Here is a 19,124-nt window from a genome sequence, read left to right as displayed (position 1 = left end):
TGCTGTCTTTTCTTTAATATTTTTTAATATCTAAAAAGGTATTGATAAAACCTAAATTTGCTCAAAACACTTTTTTCATAATCATTATAGTTCGTCTTTTATTCAAGTAAAACTAACTCGGCGATGATTCCGCGCCGTCCTTTTTCACCTGGCATATGAAAGACGGGCGTGAGTGTGAAGAGAGAAGGACGATGTTTGATTTTTAGAGTCAGGTGAGCTCTTAATTCTTTTTCGTACCATTACGAATATATCATTACGAATATCGCCATTTTCAGTGCCATTTAATAAAATAGAAACCTACAGGACCCCTCCAAAGATGACGACAACACTCTTAGCCAGTTTTCATATAACATGGGGGAATCTGACAATGTACTAAAAATTTATTGACACCAAAAAACTATAAATAAGAAAGCCAATTTTCCTTCTTGCCCTGTTTTTGTTTTTGTCAAAACGTGTGACCGATTTTGATGAAACTTTATTATAACTTATGGGCTTATTGATTCAGAGTTTGATAGCTTTCATAATAATATTAAGATCGCATTTCGTCGTCTCGCTGCTAATGCTGAGCTGGGGTCCGTTTTTGGCATCGCACAATATAATGTTAAATTGATTGTATTGTGTCTTTGTTATTTCGTCTGTTTGTTAATATTGTGTTGTGATGTTCAAAATAAATGTTTCTTATTCTTATATACATACGTACTCCTACAAGGATTTTTTTGGTACTTGGGTGAACTTGGGTGAAATAATTAAATATCATTATGTCAGCGATTAGTCGTAATAATTCAGTTACGTATGGAGTAACGAATAGGCTTAGAAACTAGACCAACTGGGTCATTTTTAGGGTTCCGTACCCAAAGGGTAAAAACGGGACCCTATAATTACTGAGACTTCGATGTCTGTCCGTCTGACCGCCTGTCCGTCTGTCCGTCTGTCTCCAGGCTGTAACTCAAGAATCACTGTAGCTGGCCTTCTGAAATTTTCACAGATTGTGTATTTCTATTGCCGCTATAACAACAAATACTAAAAACAAAATAAATAAATATTTGGGGGGCTCCCATACAACAAACGTGATTTTTTTTCCTTTTTTGCTCGTAATTAATAATGGTAATAGGTAGTTACTTGAAATACTCACAATATTCTTAATTATATTTGTACTTTAACAATTAATAATAAAATTAAAATAAAATAAATATTTAAGGGGGGCTCCCAAACAATAAACACAATTTTTTGCCAACTTTCGCTCAATAACGGTACGGAACCCTTCGTGCGCGAGTCCGACTCGCACTTGGCCGATTTTTTTTCATTTGCCGAGCGCTCATAAAGTTGTGCGTGTCTTATCTTTGTGCTCTTAGTTCTTTGATTTGTGGCCGAAAATCCCAATTGAGATGATATTGATCGACCGTCTATTGTCTCAAATTCCAATGGAAGTACTTTAGAAATTAATTTATTAAGTTCCAACTTCCAAGTTTCGGTCTTTCAAACTGTGCACAATGAAAAAACAGCTGATATATAATATCCTGAATGGTGCTTTAGACTTTATTACATTTGTATATATTGCGAAAGATCGTTTCGATCCAAAAGGATAGCAGGGCTAAAATGGTCGCTTAGTAGAATTATAATATGAATCGTAATATGATTCATTTTCTTAAAATTGCAAAATGTTCACACTACTTGCAATTCATGTCTACAAGTTCGTACTAATTTGACATATTTTGTCAGTTTGACAGTTTTGACAATTCATTTGCTGAATTGATTGAGAAGAATTGCTAAATGCGACCATTTTAGCCCCGCTAGTCATTTATGCTGGCTTTCAAAGATTCAAGAAGAAAGGAAGTTCAAAACGAAATGATCCGGCTTCTTGAAAAGAAAATTGGCAGTTAGTTTACTACAAATCACACCAAATTTCATCCAAATTGGTCCAACGTATTACCGTTGTCCGTTACAGACTAGACGTATTTTCGTTCTTTCTTTCTTTTTGTATGTTTCAAACAAAAGATGATTCTATGCAAATTTTGAGTTAGTTTCACTACTTATAAACTACACCAAATTTTATCCAAATTCGTTCAGCGGTTTGAGCGTGACAAACTAGACGTTTGTACCTTCTTTCTTTTTTATTTTTAGATGTTTTAAGAGGGTGACTAACCCCAAAAATCAAACATCCTTCTCTCTTCACACTCACGCCCGTCTTTCATATGCCAGGTGAAAAAGAATGACGCGGATTCATCGCCAAATTAGTTTTTTCTCAATAACTCGATAAATATACAACATTTTAAAAATCCGCTAGGCCGATCTCTCAATGATAGAATTTTATACATTGTGTTAAAATATTAACTTAGTTCAATGCACGGTTATGGCAATAAATGAAAAATTCGTGAAAATTAGATGCAGCTTTGTGATTTTTTTCTATCGAGAAAATTTTGAGATATCGTGTTTTTGCTCAAATCGAATTCTCGGAAATATAATCCAGTATCTAATTTTAGAAAATGAAACGAATATAAAAATGAATTATAAAATCGACACTTTAGGGTTAGTCGCCCCCTTAAGCTGAAGATGATTTGTCTATTTTGCTAGAAATATGTCGGTCTAAGCGGTGGCTAACGGAATTAATAACGCCGCTCAAAGCCAAGTCTGGTATGCAGATGATTAAAAACTATAAACGGCTCAATATTTGGAGAGAAATTGTGTATTACATAATAACCGGTAACGATAGACAGACAGACAGATAAAATTCGTATGTAAACCTTTAAAAATACAGGGTGTAACAATACTTACTTTAGGGTGTGTACAGGTCACCTATATAAAGTTCGCTGTGAAAGTGCACCGCTGAAAAAGTAACTTTTTTTACTTTTGTATGGAAAAGACATGACTCTGGGGCGCTCCCCCATACAAATATTTAAAAAATTGCTCTTTCAGCGCCACTACTTTCACAGTGACCTCTATGTAAGAGACACATACACACCCTAAAGTATTATCACTTAGTTTTGTTACACCCTGTAAATATCTACAGCTGTAGAAGAATTTCGGAACAAACAATATTGGCATTTAAAATTAAGTTTTGCGCCTCGATTCAACATTTTGACTTTAACACCAAAAAAACTCGAAAAATCTCCAAAATAAGTCCATCAACAAAGATCATTAATTTATAGGACAGCGGAAGCAAACATTGTCCGAATCGACATTTTAGATTTACGAGGGAGGGAGACGGCGGATTAAAAAAGGGACAGAGATATATCGCTGTTACGTCAGCGTTAATGACGCTAAATCCGGGGATTACCCGGGACTTGTATATTATGTACAGCTCTTACGCCATTAAACTTTGAACACCGAAAAATTCACGTCATTATTTATGTACACTTATTTATGCCTCTAAAATTATGACCCAAGCGAGGCGAGGCTCAAAAAATATATCATAATGTTTCTATTAAAAAGTCTTTTTTAGGGTTCCGTACCCAAATTGTAACAACGGGACCCCATTACTGAGACTTCGATGTCTGTCCGTCTGAAGTCTGGAGACAGACTTCAGCCTTCCTCAATAAATGGGCTATCTGCCCATTTATTGCGGAAGGCTATAGGCTATATTTTATCACGCTAAGACTAATAGGAGCGGAGAAATAGAGGAAAATGTGGAAAAATCTCACGAATTACTGGATCAATTTTTTGTTATTTGACGCAAATAAGAAGTAAACCACGTGAAGGATCATAGGCTATTTTTTGTGGACTAATTTGTCTATGAAATATCTAATTTACAAGGGCGAAGCCGCACGGAACGTCTAGTATTATATACCACGCCTGTGTCTTTCGTCATAATCGATCCTGTATATTTCTGTGCCCATTCAACACAAACAAGCAAATATATTTTCTTCTTCTAGAATACTAGTTTTTATGCTGATCGGTCTTCTTGATGGTGATATTGAATACATTTTATGTTCCCTCTCTAACAAAGACACATACCTTGTCTATTTTACTGTCATTACAAAATGTGCGAAATCTTTGGAAATCCTATACGTGTATTGCGTAAGGCCTAAGGGAAATTTATATTATCTGAAGTTCTCCTTACTAACAATAATATGAATGCGAAAGTGTGTCTGTCTGAACAGATGCTTAAGTTGATGTCGCTTAAACGGCTCAGATAAAATTTATAAATACTTTGAGTCCTGGAAAAGGACAGGATAGTTAGTATTACCTGGTATTACGGACTGGACAAATGACTGGTTTCCGCGTGATTTTGGAGCAATAAATTGATAGACTTTTTATATGAAATTATGGGACATGCGAACAAACACGTCACCTGATGGAAACATCAGAAGAGCTGTTGTAAGTGCGTTGCCGACCTTTAAGTGGAAAAATGCACGGTGGAAGACTGCTACTCATCAAGGTGATAAGAATGGCATATTGGCATATTTTTCGCGTAGAAATATGGCGATGGCTAGGGCCATGTATAGAAAAACAACAGAAAATAAAACATATTTATTATATGTATACGAATTTCCTTTCACACGAGTAAATGAGGGTTCTTTACAAACGATTTCTCGTGTCGCCCAGACAAAGGCTTTTAATCTCCCAAGCCTTTTCGTCTTGTCCTATCATTAAACTTATTTGTTATCTAGTTAATGTTATGTGAAAATATATTTGTTTTGAATGAAGAAACCCATTGTTTCTTCATTTATAGAACCAATGTTTTATGCTACTTTTATACGACTGCTTTTAGGCCGATAGGATTAGCCTGTATATACACGTGATGCCTAAAACGCTTATTTTAACCTTTGTGTCGCTTTAGATAATTCTGCATTTTGAGTAAAACAAGTTTTGTAGTTTTTAGTACTACTAATAAAGCTGGCTGTTAAAAATCAAGTGTCGAAAATTACAAAAAATCATATTTAAGATTCACCTGTTGGTCCTGAAACTATACGAAAAAAACTTGAGAGGTATCAAGGGACACACGAATGGAACGAAGTTATTTCTTATGTTCAAAAAACCTGTATACCTACATATACACTCAAAAAAATTATTGACGCCCAGGAATATTAACAATGCCTCACTATTTTTTCTCAAAAAACGCCATCTAGTTGACGCACAGAAATACTATCAACGCCCTCTGGTACGCAGGTACTAATAAAAAAGTGTTGAGGTCAAAAATATCGTTCTGTCTAGCCTTCTTTACGTCGAACGCGCGATAAGGAACTTCGTTCCAAAAATTTATAAGTAACTTTACAATTTTTTAAACCCGAAAACTTAGCGCTATCGGTCCATTAGAAAAAGGGGTCAAAATCATAATTTGATTTTGACCCTCTAACTGCCGCACTCAGAGATGAAGTGATTAATTAGGTAACTGTAATTACATGAAGATTTTGACATAAGCCCCAGACATTATCTGTCAAACTCTTCATTAAATTGAAGTTTAATCATTATCATGCGAGCTCTACACTCGCGGCGCGAAAGCCCGCGAAGGCCGCGAACCACGAGTGTGGAGGGTTTCGCTGCTTCGTGTTTGCGCTTCGCGGCTTCGTATTTGTACGCATCGTGTTCACGGCGCGTAGAATCCGCGAATCGCGGCCGCAATTCGCGCCGCGAGTGTGGAGCCCGCATCAAATGTCTCAGTGCGGCCAAAAGAGGTGTTGCAAGTTTGACGTGTCGTAATTTCTAGCTATTGTAACTTCTAAAGAATTTTTGTATCACTTTTATGTTTATTTTAACCCTCCTACTTTCCCAAAAAAAAAAAAAGCGGTTATTTCTAAGTAGATTTTCATTTCTGATCCATCGTTATTGACCATATTTTCAATCCTAGAACTTCTGCAATTTTGCTACACATAGACGCATAACAGGAACAAACTTAAAACTGAATATGTGGTGGGGTGTGTATGTACTTGTAGTGCACACATATTCACACCCCAATCACCTTAAGTGTGAATGTAAAAGCCCCCTACAGGTTTACGTTGCTTCTCTAATGGACCATATGCATTTTATCGTCGAAAATTGCATTTGTGAGAACATTACAGCGGTTTTATTGTAACGAACCCTAAACATAACGTGTTATCTTAACACTTACAAGTGCTTAGTGCTTTTTTGCAAATGGCCGACGTCTTAATATATTATACTTGGACGCAGAAGTTTTATCTTATTACAAGTATTTTTGGAGTTAAAAAAATATCTAACTAAAGTGGAGTTAAAAAAACTTATTATCGATTGTATTTACATTTAATATTAAAGTAATTATTATATTTTATTCGCAGAGTCCATCCCACCAGTCCCAAAAGCTTCAGATATTCTGACATTGACTCACGATAAAATTAGCTGGTACCGACTTCAAAGTAATGAAGACTGTAGTATGTACAGAAATAGTTGAGATTTAGACGAATTCTGAAAAAGGCATTATTATAGAGTAAGAGTTATTTAATACTTTTTAGTTCATATTATTATTGTTTTTACCTTGGAAGTCGGTTTTAATTTTTTGTTAAAAATAATAATACATCCACAGTCCACACCTACTTGACAATGTCATGCAACATCCATGGATCCTTGTAGGTCTGTCGATCGATACGAGGGAGTGATAGATGACTCCCCGTTCTTCAATTTCTGTAGTAAAATATTCAACTCTTTGTCTTAATTTAAATCCGTAAAGTTCTACCATAGTTTAACAACCGTTTAGTGTATTGATTTCTAAATATTTCTCAAAGTTGCGTTGTTCGAAATTAAACCTTACCTCAATTTGAGTGGGTTCATTTTTCAACGGCGGACCCATTAGCACTGTCATCGCGACGGTGTTGTAAATTATACCTTAGCAGCGTTAACACAACGTTTGTTTTTAAGTGGCTACCTGTAAATCCCATACTAACCCGAAGTAAGCACCTAATTTCTCAAGCCGTCAACGATGTTTTTACTTAAACACGTTGGAAATTAATTTGTCTGTTTATTGACTGTTATTTATCAAGATTTATAGACTTCGAGTGTTAATATCATAAAACAGGTGTAGGTTTCAGTTGATCTTGTAATTTATAGCTTGTTGGTTTGGTGTTTAAATCCATCTTTTTCGTAAAGTTGGTTCCGTGCGAGTTTCTTACGCCGGTTCTTCTCACCGGGCTAGTTCCCGAACTGGTAGAAGGCATCATAGTTCGGACGTTCCCAAAGAATGTTGTTAAAAAAACTGAATAAAATTGATTTGATTTAATTCGAAGGTCCTGATTCTAATTCGCACTTCGATCGTAAGCTGACTTACACAGGAGTATGACAGCATTCGATTGAAGCAACATAATTCGAGGTGTGAGAATGGAACTACTAATCTAAAAATCGGTCTAGAATTTTAATGTTTTTTTAGAATATCTATCTAAGATGTAGCAGCAGCCTCAGCATGATTGGCGGGAAGGGTCGCATTTTCATAAAAAATATATAAAATGCGACCAACCCCTTGCGAGTTTCTTACGCCGGTTCTTCTCGCCGGGTTAGTTCCTGAACCGATGGTAGGCCTCATCTACACGTTCTAAAAGTGCTGTTTTTAGCCGATTTAGAATAAACATTTTTAATGTTTTTTTCATTTTCCTCATCGTAATGTGCACTTACCACAAAACGTCCAAGTTTTCGCTTCTACGAAATGTCAGAAAACGAAATTATTTTCAACGAAATCACACAAAGTGACATAGAATAGTGAACAACACATAAATATTAAACCGTAGATACTTGGCAGTATTTTCAGCGATTCACAAACATTCGCCGAATCGCTTTGTTTTCAGACTACAGTATTGATTTGACTAGCGCTTACATAAATTATAGAGTACTGCGTCTTTGCAATATGACTCGAATAACGGCAAACGAACAGACGGGTTGACTTATATAATGCTAATCATGCACACTTATAAATTTACAGATATAATTTTTAAGGAAGGACTTATAAATTAACGCACTTCTGATTATAAGCAACTTTTTCTATGCCAACTTGTATGATTGCCGATTTTTGGTGAGGCCGTACCCTATCATCCTTTACAAAGTTTATATGCATCGGATGGGCAATGGGCATGTTAAAAGTCGGCCTTGCACCAGTACCTGTAGCATGGTTACAGTAGAAATACGAAGGTATAGATAAAGTTAGAGTATAGTAAAAGTCTTGAATTATACATTGAGCGATATTTATTCGAGCAGAGTTTCACCTTACATGTCTCAAAGTTAATTACAGAATGAATCAATCAATGCAATATGGCTGGCTTTTATACCATTTTACACAAAAGAAACGAACTTCCGTTGACAATTCAAATATAGCAAAATCATAAAGAAATACATTAAAATTAAGAATGGCCCAAATAAGTTAAGTACATAATTCTAAATATTAATTAATGTGATATTTTAGGAAGTTATAACGGAAGAAAATAATCCTCCCGCCCATTTATAACTAACTAATTGTCAAAATAAAGTACCTTACTTATTAATATTTAAAATATAATAATCACTTATTAAATTATATATAGTGACTAACATAATATACCGATTTAAATAAATAAATATAATATCATATAACTTGTCCATTGACATCCGCTAACAATAAACAGCGGAGATAAACTGAAGGTGCCGCGTGCCGTTCCGATCTTTACCGCAGCTAGCCGCGATCGACAAAAATTCAATTAAAATGCCACTTTATGACATAGAGCATAGCAGGGCCCACCAAATGGCGGACCACGGTCCGCATCCGGACCGCCGACCCATTGTGTGCGGACCGAGCATGTTTAGAACTTCAACATCTCCAGGATTTAATGTCAATATCTATAGCTTGCATCAATATTTCACTCCAAACTTCAGAGAGATATAATAAACTCCAAAAAATGGTTACTTTTCTCATTGACATAATTATAAAAAATACCTTTGTATTTTCCGTAATTTCCTTTGTTTATTTTTTTTTTATAATGTGTGGACCGCGAGGGTCATTTCATGTCTTAAAACGGACCCCGAGCGAAGCTAATTGGTGACCCCTGGACTATAATAGTCATAAAAATGAATTTGACTGTGAAAATGATTTTTGGACTATAATCTATGTCATAAAGTGGCATAACAAAGGCGAAAATATGACGTTGATAGAGAAGGACGCGGCATTCTCATTCGATCATTTTCATAATAGGCCTACAGGTTTCAATGAAACTGGCCATCGTCACCTAAACTAGTGTAGGGTGTGCGCCATGTTGTAAATAATAGTGATGTCAATATATCGATAAAAATGAACAACGGATTATGTTGATAAATCACAAAGCGCAGGTTTGTTTTAATTAATAATTTCGGTGTTCGATATTTCACAACAGCCTGGTTTTAGTGATGTGACGTTAATCACAAAAGTTATTACGCCATACTCATAAATGACGTGTAATCACTAATGATTACGTATTGCTCGTATCGGAATATTTGGATATTAATTATATGGTTGAAATTTTGTGTAACAATGCTTCAAGGATTTACGTGTGAAATCAGAACTATAATATACTCAACGAGAACTGTAAAATGTTTCATTCTGAGGTTTTGACTGTTGATTATTTATTCACTAGCGCTTTGGCTAACAACAAGTCCAAAAAACCTGAGAAACCAGAAATCGTGTTATGTTATATATAATCGTGTTATATTGTATTTTAAATGAATAAAAAAGTTATTAAACTAATGGAAAGGAACTATTTTATGCAAAGAAAATAAGTTTTTGTTTCGCGTGATAAAACAATTGATAAAGTTTAAATTTTCCTTCCATCCACGATTTTTGACTGCTGTATACAATAAAATAAATAATAAGGGAGGGGCTAGCCCCATCGATATCGACATATCGATATTTACTATCGATAAGTTAACATCCACATCGATACAGGATTAAGATGTAGCTTTTGGCATTCCCCGCACATATGCGTGAAAAAAATTGAAAGGAGACTCGAATATGTTTTCTGAATATTAATAAGATACTGAATAATGCAGAACGGGCCGCGAATAATGTGAAGTAATTGGTAAACTTGTGGAGCGTAACTCTTTACGTAATTTGAGTTTGGCAGCCATTTTAATCGTAGGGAGAGGACATTTTTATCGACTGTTCGAGAAGAGTAATGTTACAATATTATGTTGTTTTAATTAATATAAATATATGTGGTTTTATGTAATCAAAAATTTAAGATTAAAATTATCATAATTTTACAATAAATTATTATTATTATCAAAGATCAGAGAATTACTATATTATTTTATTTGTTGTACTAAGAATAGTTCAACTTAGGAAAAGTTTCATCAAAATCGGTTACCTAAGTAGTTTTTGAGATAGGGAATTTTAATTCTCAATTGTGTGCAATATTGAAGTCGGTTTTATCTTTTTAAAATACTATCTATTATTATTAATATATACTAAACAATTTTTTTTTGGCATCTTTCTAAAGTTTTTTGAGAATTTCATTACAACAATTTGTTTTCAAAATGATTGTTTAGCATCCTTTTATAATATAGTTCAAATAAGCCGATATGCTTGAATTATAATAACGAAATATTATGCTAATGTACGTACTGGAATACACAGATTTGAGTGTTACGACTTCTGAAAGTCAATTTGGACCCAGAGCGAGGACAAGTTTGGTGACCCCTGCAAAATGTTGCCCCTAATATTTTATGTGAGGTCGGTGAACATATTTTTGTTACTACTTTTATTAATATCATAGTAATTACAGCGTGGCTAAAATAGTCGCATTTAGCAATTCCTCTCAATGAATTCAGCAAACGAATTGTCAAAACTATCAAACTGACGAATGTTGCTTGCGATCGTTCTTATTGCGTCAAGACTTTAAATGAACGTGGGCGGGGGCGCTGCTAGCAAAGGAGAACTATCAAAATTGACGTTTTTGTATGATGGCAGCGTTAGTTTATTTTACCGTCACGTTCATTTAAAGTTTAAATGAACGTGGCGGTTTTTAAAGCCTTGTCGAGCTCTAAAATATACGCCAGTGCATTGATGTAGGTACAGTGTATATTATAATATGACGCCCGCAATTCCGTTACGCCAAAATTCGCTTATCGCACGGGAACCATTCATTTTTCCAGGATAAAAAGTATCCTTTGTCCTTTGTCGCGACTCAAAGTATCTCTATACCAAATTTCGAAAAATTCACTTTTAAATTAAACATTGATTTCAAACATTGGTCCCACCAGTAAATTATAGCGTCGTAACATGCCGTCTTGAGCAGTGGCCAGTATACTGAGTTTTATTTCGGAACCTAGGCATACTTACGAGTAATTTCAGAAGGCATGTCCATAAAAGAAGCACAGTTGTCTGTCCATAGCAAAAGTACATTCCCATATTATCGTGATTTCACACCATTTCAGTGGTAATTTTCAAACGAAACATCAGCTCGGTATAATTTGGCCCATTTTTCCGGCCCAGCGCCCACAGAATGACCAATTACGTTCCATTTCGCGCCTTCTGACGAGTCTCGTATCGCTGGAATATTATTTTAATATCTAATAATATTGTACTTATACGCGAGAATCTTGTAAAACAAGTAAAATTTTGAAAAAGAACAAGTTTAGCCATATTTGAAATGTAAACACATTAAAAACCCACACCTGTATTATGTCGAAAGTGTTGCCAGAACAAAGCATGAAAAGAATTAGGTTATGTTCTCTCAAGTTATCTATAACTAGCTTTTGCCCGCGGCTTTACTCGCCTAAATTAGTGTTATTATATACAATCTTTCATCCCCTATTCTAACCCCTTGGGGGTAGAATTGATCAAAATCCTTTCTTAGCTGATGCCTACGTCATAACATCTACCTGCATGCCAAATTTCAGCCCAATCCGTCCAGTGGTTTGGGCTGTGCGTTGATAGATCACCATGTCAGTCACCTTTGAGTTTTATATAATTAGACGAGCTTTTGCCCGCGGCTTCGCTCGCGTTAAGAAGTATTATTATATACAAACTTTCATCCCCTATTTGAGCCCCTTGGGGGTAGAATTGATCAAAATCCTTTCTTAGCTGATGCCTACGTCATAACATCTACCTGCATGCCAAATTTCAGCCCAATCCGTCCAGTGGTTTGGGCTGTGCGTTGATAGATCACCATGTCAGTCATCTTTGAGTTTTATATAATTAGATGAGCTATTGCCCGCGGCTTCGCTCGCGTTAAGAAGTATTATTAAATACAATCTTTTATCCCCTATTTGAACCCCTTGGGGTTGGAATTTACAAAATCCTTTCTTAGCTGATACCTACGTCATAACATCTACCTGCATGCCAAATTTTATCCCAATCCGTCCAGTGGTTTGGGCTGTGCGTTGATAGATCACCATGTCAGTCACCTTTGAGTTTTATATAATTAGATTGCGTTTATGTGTGCGTGAGCCGATTCAGATGCTCTAGAATCTAGTATAAAAATAGTAGTCCACTTCATACTTATTATTTACCTGTCCAAAATCGCAGTCTATGCCGTAAATTAAATGAACTTGTAAAAAGTCAGAAAACATGTGATGATCCCAATCAATTTTGCAATTAACCCTCAAAGAGCATCGTGGACAGACAAATGCAATTCGCTTTTTTCATGATGAGGTCAAAACGGCCCGATGGAAGCCGTCAGCAGAGCAGTGCATTTGTAAATTAGATTCTAACCCTCCGTGTCTTACCCTCGTGGATTTTCGGATCCCTTTGTCTGGGATTGCAGATTCGATTGAAAAATTTAGTTGTCCAAGTTGATTTTTGCATGGAATTGCCGATGTATGTTTAGGGTTAAGTTGTTTGTTGTAACTGGTATCTTAACTTTATTGTTTTGTAACTAGCCATGCTTTAAAAAAATTAGAAGTAAATTAGGATTTAAATATAAAGTCAATATTTAAATTAATATGAGCCAAAAATATATCCATAATCAATTATACCGAATATATTTTCCCAGTTAACTACTACAAGAAATATAAACCAAGAACAATTTTACCGACATTTAGAGTACTAAACGTGTTTTATTATAATCATTAGTCTGTATTCATTTACATTTATTTACATTCCGAGATTTCAATTAAATTGTTTTCCCCTAACAATAAAGAAAAGCCTAAATTATCCTCCAGACATCCAATCAGCCTGCCTCCAGGGTTGCCAAATGTACCCAGATTTGGTAACTCTTGAACCCTGGAGGCGATTACTTGAGTTTGTTTGCGGCAACCCTGCTCTCCAATTTTCTTCAATAGAAGATGATGATGATCTTTTTTTTTAACGAGCAAACGGATCACCTGATGGAAAGCAACTACCGTCGCCCATGGACAGCGCTGCAGCTGCAGGTGCGTTGCCGGCCTTTTAAGAGGGAATACGCTCTTTTCTTGAAGGTTTGCAGGTCTATAGGTCCGGAAATACTGCTGGTGACAGTTCGTTCCAGAGTTTTACAGTGCACGGCAGAAAGTTACGCGAAAAACGCACGGTTGAAAAAATGTTTTTGTGTTGTTGTTGTTTTTTACTACGACAACAAATTTAGCTTCAACGTTTGTACGTAAGCAACTGATCGTATGTCCTTTTAAATAGCAATCTTTATATTATTGGTAAACCAAAGAACTTCCCAAGTGAACGACGTCACGTTATCCTTTATTTGCGGCAACCCTGCTCTCCAATTTTCTTGAATGCAAGATGCGTCGACTTTTGGAATATTTAAGAGCGGAGGGTAAAAACGTTTAATGGTCGGTTCACACTCGATTTGGCTCGAAAATTGCTGCCTCTGGGTAACGCGAGTCAAATGCAGATTTAAACAAAGAAAAGAAAAATAAGCAAATAATGCTGAATATTATTTGCTGTGCGAGCAAACGAAGCTTCTTGTAATTTCAACATAGTATTTCTGCTTTTGCGGGTTTTTATCGTATTGAGGTTCGTTATTGATTAAAAAATACATTACGTTAAACTATACTGTATTTTATTAATAAACTAGCTGTTCCGGCATACGTTGTTTTGCCGTACAAAGTATTTCGATTTTCAGACATATTATTTTATTGAAGTGGCTAAATAAGTATGTCACCATGGCAACGTCCATCGCTATCCCGTCGCACAAACAATGGTCGCCGTCAGTCTCGAGTTGCAATAATTTACTATTATTTATTCAACAATTAATGGACTTAATATTCTCAGACCTAGTGAATATACATATAAAATTTGGTTAAAATCAGTAAAGCCGTTTCGGAGGAGTACGGTAACTAACATTGTGACACGAGAATTTTATTTATAAGAAGATTATTCGAACAAAATAATATGATGCTCTGAACTTCGTTCTACCTCGACATTTTGCCGAGATAAAAACTATTCTTTTTGGGACTCAAAATACATCCATACAAAATTTTATGAAAATCGCTTTAGCCGTTTAAGCTTAAAGAGGTTAGACACTTTTGCAAATGGATTTAGATAGGTCCAATCTCTCTGAACATGTAAAGTAACAAAAATGCTTTCGAATTATCCGACCATCGTTTGGGATAAAATTTTCGTTTGTAAACTAGCAGTGCATAAACTCGAATGTGAGCCAACCAAAGCCTATGTTTCGGTTCGCTGGAACAGTAATGTAATTAACTATGATGAGATTAAATTCCATATTTGTGAGGGCTTGACATGGGACGTAAGAATTTTGGCCGCAATTACTAATTTTGCGACGAATAGAAACTGAAAATTCGGCTTGCATTCAATTTTCGTCTTATTTTTCGGATATATGAAGTTTTATGAAATTTCAAGTGCATACTACAGTACTACAAGGGTCTTGTGGCACTTGGATAATGTCCTGGACCATGGTCCATATAGGCGAAGCAGCTGTCAGTTGTCACTCATGACGTGAGCGAGTTCCATCGGCTACATGGAAAAAATACTTCAATGAAATATTTTAACACCAAGGCGAGGACATAGTGACACAAAACAAGATGGCGGCGGTACCACTCACTAAAAATCCTTGTAGAAATGTATTTCTTTTATGCGAAATTAGACGGAATGCCAAGCGCATAATATAAAGGATGTTCTTTACTATTACAATAATTTATGCCTAAAGAGTAAAGATGTATACGTAAGAATCATAAGAATTATATCATTTGCTAAAATTTTTCGATTCTACCAATCCTTATAATAATAGCTCCCACACCGGTTTCGGTGCCGGTGGCCGGTTTCATTGAAACCAGGCCAGCTACGCAGGAGTAATTTTTATAGTGCCCAATTGTGTGCGCTGTACACAAGAGCACTCTCTATTCCTTTACTCTCATAACCCAGTGCGACGGAAGACTGACACGACCGGCTAGAGATCAGGCGCAGGACCGACTTTTTACATGCCCATCCGACGCAAGGATCATCTTACTTGTCAGACAATCAGGTGATCAGCCTGCATTGTCCAAACTTGGAAATAACATGTTTCCAACGCGGGAATCGAACCCACGACCTCCGAGTCGAGACTCTAGAGCTGCGATCTATACCACTAGACCACGGAGGCGTTACCAAACAATCCTGATATTGGTGAACCATCAAAGCCCAAGTAACGACTTCACGTAACCCAATTATAGCGTTACGTCACGTTATCCATCATACCAGTACATTTAATAACGTTGATTGGGGAATTTCGTCCGTCAGTTCGCGGGCCATTGGTTGCGGAAATTGCGTCTTTTTGTACGACCCGTCCGCGTCCAAGTTCGTGTTTCTTTTTCAGCGTTTTCATATTGTTCTTTATTAATGTCTGGTTTGGTTGCCCTTCGATTGGGTTTTTAATTTGCCAAGCTTTTCTATTTCTCTTTTAGTTGTGCGTGAAAATCGATCGTTGTCTATTGATACGGAGGAAGAAAAAATGATTTTTCAATTGTACGTATTTTAATACACTAACTAGGTGAAACATAATTATTTCATTTTTTAACAAATACAACAATAACGAATTTCAGCAAAATTACATCAGTGGTTTGGTCGTGAAGAGGTAACAGGCAGACAGACACACTTTCACGTTTATAATATTAGTATGGATATGATGTAACGAGTAAAACTTGTAGATAAAATTAGAAACACCTTACTGCGCTCACAAACCGGAGTGAAAGACGTAGCTAGGTAGGAATTAAGGCGGCCAAGTTAAAGTGGGATTGGGCTGGCCACATAAGCCGCATGCACTCTGACCGTTGGGCAAGGATATCGACCGAGTGGGTACTGGAAGACGGACGACGCAACCGTGGCCGGCCAAGGAAGAGATGGCGCGATGAGCTGGAGGGATACTAGCCGGGCTGGCCAACGGTGGCGCAGGATCGACAAAAATGGAAGACTCTAGGGGAGGCCTTTGCCCAGCAGTGAGACAGCATTGGCTAATTTAAAAAACATGTTGTAAATATGCTAAGTTCACAGGTCTTCTAAGTAATAATTGATATTTAAGTTTTGACTTTAGTTCTTTCTTCGTCTTCATTAAGTAGATTGCAATAGATGCACTTTAAAACTTTCTTTTCCGATTAGGTTCAGTTGGTAAGAAGTCAGCAAGTATTAACTGATATCCATTAGATAGTTAGCCGGAGACTCCTGACTCGTGAGTCGTGACATACAACAAACTTCTACATTAACTAACTTGGAGAGACCTACAGACGGACAATCTTAATGTGTTTATAGCGATTACATTAGATTATTATTATTAGTAGTAGCGATATCGATTTTTCTCAGCGATGACTAAAGCTAAGAAATTAGAGTTCATTATCAGTATTCATCATGTCCTTGTCTTTGAATTACCCATAGCATAACACTATTGGTCAACTTTTACAACACAAAATAATCAATCAAAAAGATTTCTGTAAAAAAGGTATTCCTGTTTTGCCAACAAAGGAGAGTGATTTAAGCTTCCAAAACTTGTACATAAATTGGTTCAAACATACACTTTAATTTGCCCATAGCTTATATGAAATGTATTTATGGTTTTAAAATTACGCGACAAAAACCATTTTGTCGCTTACGCCCTTTACATTTTTTGCTGTTCCATTGCTTGTTTTCTATGAGAGGCCGGGCCGGTGATGCGTTTAATGTATTATTTCCATTTTTATGTGTGTCTTATATTGTTTTATCAATTGTCTGTAGTTTAAATACTTAATTATTGTTTATAGTTTTTATTCTAGAAACGTGTACATTTTCCATGAGAAATTAAATTTGACGAATTTATATGTATTTAGCCATTAACTCTAGTTCTGCTTTATATAATTCAATATAAAATATACGTGGGAGAGCCATGCTTTGGCACGAATGGGCCGGCTCGACTGGAGAAATACCACGTTCTCACAAAAAACCGGCGTGAAACAACACTTGCGCTGTGTTTCGCCGAGTGAATGAGTTTACCGGAGGCCCAATCCCCTATCCTATTCCCTCCCCTATTCCCTTCCCTACCCTCCCCTATTCCCTTCCCTTCCCATCTCTACCCTCCCCTATTACCCTATTCCCTCTTAAAAGGCCGGCAACGCACCTGCAGCTCTTCTGATGCTGCGAGTGTTCATGGGCGACGGAAGTTGCTTTCCATCAGGTAACCCGTTCTTGCTCGTTTGCCCCCTTATTTTATTTAAAAAAATGGTGGCTGTGGTGGCCCAAAGCCTGTTAAGAGAAAGCTCCTCCTTTTTTTCAAAGTCGGTTAAAAGGTATTTTAATGAAACAGCTCTGAATACGGGCAATTTGCAACAGTTCTTTCGATCATCTTCATTAGTGTGGGATCGTTTAAAGTTCCCAAGAATCCGGCTTCAAACTTCCCAACTATTTTTAATGACATTATACCGTGGAAGAATTAATAATTGGTGAAATTGAATTTTAAAACGTGGCCCTAATGAGCAATAGTTTGACAAGTCTGGAGTTTTAAGCTGAGACAGTTTTGTTATTCTTTTGACGCTGAAATTAGCTATTGAATTTTTATACTTTAATGGAAATTTTAATTATATTTTTATAGTCTTTTTAGTATTTTAATAAGTGCTTTAAAATTACATTTTAAAGAGTAGCACTACTAACAATCCAGTAAAACATGTGTCAGACATGATTTTAAATTAATTAATTTTCTTTTGTGTTACAGGTATGTTGCTGTTTTTTTTTCGTATTGTAAGTAAGCTTAAAAAGTGATTATTTACCGACGACTACGACGTAACTAAAATAACAAGGCACAGATTAATTTCATATACAATTTTCACGTGAGTTTTTGTGTGTTGTGCCTTGATTTTTTTCTCACTTTTTTGGTAAAAAAGTGGGCCCCGTGCGAGTTTCTTCTCGCCGGGTTAGTTCCCGAACCGGTGGTAGGCATCATGTAGACTTTCAGAGAACATTTGCAAAAATTTATTCTGAATAAAAAATTTTGAGTTTGAGTTTGATTCGCTGTTTGTACAATAGTTTATTATTATTATTTTTTATGAAATAAGGGGGCAAACGAGCAAACGGGTCACCTGATGGAAAGCAACTTCCGTCGCCACTGATGGACACTCGCAGCATCAGAAGAGCTGCAGGTGCGTTACCGGCCTTTTAAGAGGGAATAGGGTAATAGGAGAGTTTAGGGAAGGGAATAGGGGAGGGTAGGGAAGGAAATAGGGTAGGGGATTGGGCCTCCGGTAAACTCACTCACTCGGCGAAACACAGCGCAAGCGCTGTTTCACGCCGGTTTTCTGTGAGAACGTGGTATTTCTCCGGTCGAGTCAGCCCATTCGTGCCGAAGCATGGCTCTCCCACGTAAAATATGCGAAAGTGTACCTGTCTGTCTGTAAACTTTTCACGCCGAAACTGGTAAACCGATTTTGCTGAGGTATGCAGATACTTTGAGTCCCGGGAAAGGACATTGGATACTTTATCCCGGAAAATGTACAGTTCCCGCGCGATAAACGAATTTTGGCGCAACGGAGTTGCGGGCGTCATCTACTCTCCAATAAATTACTAACTCTGTCTCATAATATTACTAGCTAAAAGCCGAGCTTTGTGAGGGCTCGCGTCGTCACACCTTGACTGACTGATACACATAGCTATTATAAATAAAAATTACTGTGTTAAGAGGATACACCAGGGGCAAGAGAAATTGAAAATAAGTATTTGAAAATGTATTGCTGTCTCTCCAATCTTAAGTCTCCCACCGCAGAGCGCGATAGAGACAACACGACAAAAGATCTAATAAAAGAACAGAAAATCTTCGATTCGTTGTCCGCTGATTCCTTCTCCAAAACTTAACCGATTT

At 36.5% G+C, this 19,124-nt stretch overlaps 1 protein-coding gene across 4 annotated transcripts in view; it reads left to right on the top strand.

The window, feature by feature from the left end:
• Positions 1-19,124, top strand: part of LOC121737306 (semaphorin-1A) — a 389,517-nt gene that overhangs the window by 222,489 nt on the left and 147,904 nt on the right. The gene's annotated exons all lie outside the window — the stretch shown is intronic.

The sequence above is a fragment of the Aricia agestis genome, chromosome 20 (assembly GCF_905147365.1).
Source record: "Aricia agestis chromosome 20, ilAriAges1.1, whole genome shotgun sequence".
In the NCBI taxonomy this organism is placed as follows: Eukaryota; Metazoa; Arthropoda; class Insecta; order Lepidoptera; family Lycaenidae; genus Aricia; species Aricia agestis.
This window is presented reverse-complemented; position numbering and strand designations above follow the sequence as displayed.